The sequence below is a fragment of the Miscanthus floridulus genome, chromosome 7 (genome assembly GCF_019320115.1).
Source record: "Miscanthus floridulus cultivar M001 chromosome 7, ASM1932011v1, whole genome shotgun sequence".
NCBI classification, from domain to species: Eukaryota; Viridiplantae; Streptophyta; class Magnoliopsida; order Poales; family Poaceae; genus Miscanthus; species Miscanthus floridulus.
This window is the reverse complement of record NC_089586.1, coordinates 124090130-124097057: the sequence shown is the minus strand read 5'-3', so window position 1 is coordinate 124097057 and position 6928 is coordinate 124090130. Positions and strand designations below refer to the sequence as shown.

Sequence of the window (6928 nt, the reverse complement as noted above, 5' to 3'; positions counted from 1 at the left end):
CTAGGCGGCTAGCGCGCGCGCCGCAAGCCATGCCAATGTGGATAGCATGCCATCTCGTCGCATCGAACGCCCGCGCCACGCCACGCCACGCAGCGCGCGAGCTGTAAAGCAACAGCGCGTCGCGTCGCGGTTCATTTCGCTGGCGCCGCTCGTATGAACGATCGGCGTCGTCGGCCCGTCGGCCCAGCTGCTACCGCCAGTTAATCTCTGTCGTTCTTATCCGCCGTCTCTGTCGGGGAAGGGCGACGGCACGCTCGCGGTTCCTGAACCTTGTCGTCGTCTGCTCCGATGCGACGCAGTGACTGAAGAGCGACGAATGGGCTCGCGACTGCTCGTCGGGGCCTGGCGTGCGCAAGCGTCATGCGTCAACGTCGGCTACTATTGACTTGTGTATGCACAACCAATTCGACTCACTAGCGAAAAGTGTAGGCTTCGCTAAACAAGATCATGTATGCACAACCAATATGAATGAAATTATGTAAGCTAGGGATTAATCCCAAGATCATGCACCGACGAAACTCAAAAGATTACACTTAGGGTTTTTTTTTTGATGAAATGCAAATATATTAATTAGCGGCATTATGCCGCAATAAGGGTGAAGGAGTCACCCAGTACAGAGTTTATGGCTGTCATCAAGGGACAACTGCTTACGTGGAGTGGATTTGTACATGTTGACAGGAACTCATGGGAAGTCCTATCGATAGAGTTGTAAGCTTGATTGGCTAGGACATGAGCTGTAATATTCAGCTTCCTGTCAACCTTGAAAATCTTTGCATTGTTTCTTGATATTGTTGACGAAGCTCTGAGTAAAAGGCTTGATGTCCCGATGAGGTGGATTGGCACAGGGCTGCAGTCTCTGAGCGACCTTTCATGCCAATCCACCTCATTGGGACTAGCATCTATGTCTGAGCGACGCTTGATATTGTTGACGATGAATACTCCTAATCCTGCTGGCCTTGAAATCTGTGGTTGCATGTCTAGTGCGATGGATGCATCAGTGTAGCATGATATATCCTATATGAGTGGATTTATTGGTTCAAAAAAGAGAACAATATTTTGTTGGTTATAAGGATAGACTAGCAAAATATGCTTATGCGTTGCAACGGGAGAAAAAATATTATATATTTATAGAAACGATAACAAGAATTGTACACATGCACGCACACACAGTAATATAAGTTAACGATGGTAATAATATATCGATATTCTATTAACATGTATCGAATTAAAATACAATCTTGATATATTTTTTTCAATGCAAAGCATGAAAATATTTAGATGTATTATCATAACTTATTAACTTTAATTTTTATACTATCCATGTGTTGTAATAGTTTAATATCGTGTGGGCCCATAAAAATCCATAGTTCTAATCAGTGTTTTCCTAAACGTTAAACGGTAAACAGTCGGTCACATACCGTTTAGCCATTATTCGGGCAAAACGTCCCATTAAACGGGCCAAGCGGCCAATTAAACGGGGTAAACGGGTGATTAAACGGAAACGGCACACCACTGTGTAGAGTTTACACGGTGTTTAAACGGGCTAAACGACCGTTTAGACAAACAGTGGTTCTAATACTTAATTATTAAAGTCGACAAGTAGTTAGGTGTTAACGAGTGAGCAATTGATCTACCCATTGATGTTGATGACGGGAGACCTCTCATAATTTTTTCATGTGGCAGCCCTCATCGGGGATTATAGGGTTGTATTTATTTAGACTAAATTAGGCCACAAACTACTTAAGAGATTTCAGTTATATTAGGTGTAGATGTATAGATATAAATTATAAATTATATGTAGACGCTTAATGCACGCATTTTTAGTAGAAATTCCTAGCGTATGAGATATGGACACTACGTAGATGCTTAATGCACGCATTTTTAGTAGAAACCCCTAGCGTATGAGATATGGACACTACGAAGAAAACAGGATACATGTTAATTTCTATAGTCCAATGTATTCACATGAACTGTCTGCTAACGTGACCGAATTGAGTTAGAAATATATTCAATCTATTAACATATTAAAATCAACCTAAATAGGGGGAAAAGACCCGTATGGACAAAGACTTTATATTTGGATTAGAATAGGTTACGAGGAATCGAATCTATTTGGATTTGAATTAGGATTATGATTCCTATATAGGTTACCTAAAAGCTCGACATACCGGAGAGATCTATTTGTCATAACTATCTAGGGTTATATAAGTCTAGACGGAAGAAATCCTAGACTACCGGTAGTTAGGGGGAAGTGGACGAAAAAAAAGCTAGAAATTTTGTCTCTTTATTATTAGGTATAGATATAGATACAGATATACAGCCTGTTCGGGAGGCCGTATCGTATCGTGGATTATTTACTGCTGGCTGGTTTGGTGTGAGAGAAAAACACTGTTCCCGGCTGAAAATTTACGATCGTTTACGAGCAAGCGAACATGCTGGTGATCAGAGACGGAGCCCCCTACGGTAGGGTGGGACAGCTATCCCATCTACTGCTGGTATGGAGGACCCCCAACCCCATCTTCGTCCTCCCTCTCGGCACCTCCGTAGCAGAGCAGAGCATGGAGTCAAGCGGCAGCTAGCGTCGCACATGAGCGTGAAGAAGGTCGAGTGCGCCCGAGCCATGTCCAACTTTGAGCGGTCGAGCCGAGGCCCAATAGCCCATAAGCCCAAAGCTAAAGTGCCCCCAACCAGCCGACCACTCACGACCGGCCTGCCTTGTCTCGCCTATGTTAGTGTACCTTACCTTACCACACCAGGCGAGCCAAAATAGCTCTTGCGAGGAAGCAAGCAAAATGATTACCAGCGCAGACCTCGAGGCCACCGAACCCGTGAACTAGCTTGGTGAGGCGAGCGACAGCAGAAGAACCAAACACGCCCCGACCCTCAGTTTATCCTAGCCTTTCTTGGTGAGGATATTTACTCCCTCCATCCTAAAATAAAGAGTGTTATAATTTCCAAAAATTGTATTGAAGTATAAGTCATTCTATGTGGTGTCCATGTCATATTTAGCAAAGTTTGTTAAATAACGAGAAAAACATAATTTGAGGAAAAAAACTTTTTAAGTGGACTTGATCCATGAATACATGCATCATTTAGGTATTTGCTTAAGTTGTTATAAAAAAATTAGAATATGTTCTATTATTATATTATACAGGATGGAGGGAGTACTAGTCAAGGGAAAAATAATTCATTTTCATCACTTATACTAGTTTTCAGCAACACGACCCGTTTCCAGAGTTCCACTACGATGGCTCCTGCCGCGGATTCAAGTAACAGATCTTTTGGAGTCGCCATTAGATCTTCCTTTTTGTTTGCCATAACAAATCTAACGTGACACGATATACTAAACAAGAAAACGCAAATCTAATGCGCCGGAGATCAGCAAACGTAACGCCTTGACACCACGTCGATCGGACAACAACACGCTCTGGACCATGTGCAAATTCCTGTCGTGTCTCCATTGTCCTCGTCCGCCATTCTGTATCCTCCAGCGAACAAGTGTCCCAACGATTCGCCCCCCCCCCCCCCCCCCCCCCGCTTGACTTCTTGGAGCACGCGCGAGGAATCACGTCACGGCTGCGATACAAGTAGATTCGAGGCACCAACGATCGATAAAGTATTTTTTTTGAGTGACTAGTTATCTTCTGAAAGATTTTCATTGCCTTCGTCATTCAGATTTTTATCCAGTGATAGATTGACACCTCAAAAGTAGAATAAAATATTAAAATGATACATAACCAACAGAGAAATAGAAAAAACAAAAAAAATCATTGGCAGAAAAAATAATAATCATTGGTCAGCACGCGTAGTAGTCGACGAGCTCGTCGTGAGACTCCGGCTGCGGGTCCGCGTTCTCCATCAGCCACAGGTGCTCGAACAGCACGACCTTGCAGCCGACGACGGTGCCCGCCGCTCCGCCGGTGTGGTCGACGAGGGTCTGGAACAGCAGGTGGCCCACGAGCTCCTTGGCGATGAGGTAACGGTGGCACGACTTGCCGACGTACACCGGGTGCAGGCCCTTGGGCACCTCGTCCGCACCGTGGAACGACGACGCGCCGCCGTGCTCGTCGCTGGATCGGAGACGATGGCGCCATCGTGGCCGTCGCCGCTGTCCGGTGGCGTGCGGGCGATGCAGAGTGCCACCTCCTTAGCACCGCGGCGTGGCCCGCGCACCCGGGCTCCGTGGCGGCCACGACGACGGCGAGGTTTCAGACCACGGTGGCGACGCCGACGGCCAGCGTGTAGAACCGCGCAAATGAGCCCGTAACCGTAACGCGCCCAACACTATGGCATCACAGAAAAGAATCGCACAAACCTGAAAACAATCTCAACCACACAAAAGTGAATGAAAACAAGACATCATATCATCCGTAAGTTATTTAGAAATTCCGTTTTTTTTTTGTCCCTACGAACAGTTAGGATCGGTAAAATAATACTCTCTCGATGCTCAGATTAGAAGGCCGGCCGGTTAGCTTTTCCTCGGTCGTACGTAGCCGTACGTGCGCAAGTTTTGCAATTAAAAATAAGGACTGACGCCGGATCCAAACGCAAATGTGAATGCTGCAATCCTTGCAGAATTATCCGTGACGGCTGCCGCGTAAGCAAATCTCGGCCTCGGCTGGCGCCGTGTCGTCTTTATGGCGGCAAATCAGGGGAGATCTCAGTCGACACGGGCGCGGCGCGCCCACGGGCAGCCATGCCGAGCCAGCTCGCTCGCCTCAGACTGGCCTCACCCACACCCACCCGGCCACCCGTGGGCCGTGGTCCGGCGGAGTGCGACGTGCATGTTGTGTCGCCGCTGCTGTTTCCGTGACGGAGGAGAGATGGCGACGGCTCTGATCTGACCCGACGGCAAGCACCCTGCCCCGCCAGCTCTCCTGCTCGCCGTGGGAACATGGCTTCGCCGCTCGATGATGAGATAGATGATCCAGGGATAGGGATCTACGTATGTATGGACCATGGCCCGCGACACCTCAACAGTGCACCACCTTATCAAATCTCAAGTACTGCGCCAGTGGGACTGGGGCGGTGCACGCACCTGCGCATGTGTCATGTAGGTTAACCTGGCAAGGGCCTAGCTAAGCACAGGCGTCAAGATTGGAACAACATTTGTATACATGATTGATTACTGATTACCATTCGCGACCACTCTCGGCCATGCAACTTGCAACCACTATTGCAGGAATCATTATTGTCTGATTCATAGTGAACAGAAGCCACTAGAAATAGAATTGTGGACTCATGCTAGGAACCGTTAATAGAGATGGTGGATTGCCTAAAGATACCACCACTACAAATTGTCTATTTATATTGGCGGTGGATCTAAGACAACCACATTCTAAATACAATGGTGGTTGTTTTAAGTCTACTTCCAATGTAAATTTTAGATTTATATATTGGTGGTAATTTTTTTAAAAACTGACCGTTTTCTTAGGCAAATACTAGTAGAAATAATTTGAAATCATTTCTTTAATTTTTCAAATGATCTTGGATGGAGAAATGACCCAAACTAATATTCTAGTACTCGAGAAGATCTACAAATTTATAGTTGACTACTTTTTTCGTTTGAAATCATTTAGGACTCGAAAATTCTATTTTATGATTAATAATTTTGAAATTAATATTTTTATGATTTTTTTCAAATGACATCAGATGGAGAAATGACCTAACCAAAGTTGTAGTACTCGAAGAGATCTAAAACTTTCCAGTTCAAACTTATTTTATCTGAACTCATTTATTGTCTCAAATATGCATTAGAATATTCACTAAAGTAAATAGAAATGAATGTATTAACCAGTTAAACACAAGCGACTTAGAGGTGTACTGATACGGAAGGAATGCGTGATGCTAGAGGTACGAGAAGGTTGGTTGGGAAGCTTCTCCTGGTTTTTTTTTTTTTGATAATTTTAGCTTGATTTATAAATTCCAAAAAATCTTTGTCGAGTATCGATATTAGGGATACCCAAAGTAAGGAAGTTAGCGCTCACGCTGACTTCCCCGGATGGCTCGACACCTCGATGTAACCCGTGGCCATGACGGGCCATACCCGGGGATTCACATCAAGAACAGTATCGGCGCGTGCCGATGCTGTTCTGTCTAATCCTCGTACGGACGCTGACAGGCGCGTCAGTTCACCATGACGTCCGCCGGGATGGAGTGGAACGCCATGACCGGCAGATGACGCCTGCGCATGGCGCCAGTGACGAATAGGGCCGCGACATGGAGCCGTCCCTGTTGACATCTACAGGATCAGCAGGACCCGCATGAAGGAGAAGAAGGACCCGACAACCCTGGAGGCTTTCTTTTCTCTCGTTCTTCTACTTTTCCTTCTACGTAACCCGCGCTTTTCCTTCGTCTATAAAAAAGGAAGCAGGACGCCCCATGGAGAGGGGGGGGGGGGTTGAACACAAGAGTACGGCTGGTCGTGTGCGCTCAAGGACCATGAGGATGTTTGGATGCTAGTTACACTTTATCTTAGACAATTTTGATGAAGTTAGTAAGTATTTACACCCTGTTTGTTCGTTTCATCGTATCAGTCGTGCTTATCAGTCATGGTACAGTGTTTTTCTCTCACAACAAAACATCATCAGCCGGCTTATAAGCCACAGAAACGATCAAGCGAACAGAGTGTTAGTTGGCAACTAAATTTATATAAAAATATTAGACTACACGTGTCATATATAAAAAAGTTTAAAACTGTAGCAAGATTCTCCCATGTATAGTGGCCACACTTGTTTGAGCTTAGTGGTAACTAAAGTTAGTAAGCTTGGCGCCAGCGAGTACGGCCTGGTCGCTTCGTTGAAAAAAACAAGCTAAAATACTGTTCTAGCTAATTTGTTACGAGAGTAAAACACTGTTCTAGCTAAAAAAAATAAGCTAAAAAGTACGGATTATAAAAGAAATAAACAGGGTCTACATTTCGAGCAAT

The 6928-nt window shown here is 45.3% G+C and overlaps 1 pseudogene; it reads right to left on the bottom strand.

Moving 5' to 3' along the window:
- Positions 1-3672: 3672 nt before the first annotated feature.
- Positions 3673-4392, bottom strand: LOC136464597 (auxin-responsive protein SAUR76-like; annotated as a pseudogene).
- Between the last annotated feature and the right edge of the window lie 2536 nt (positions 4393-6928).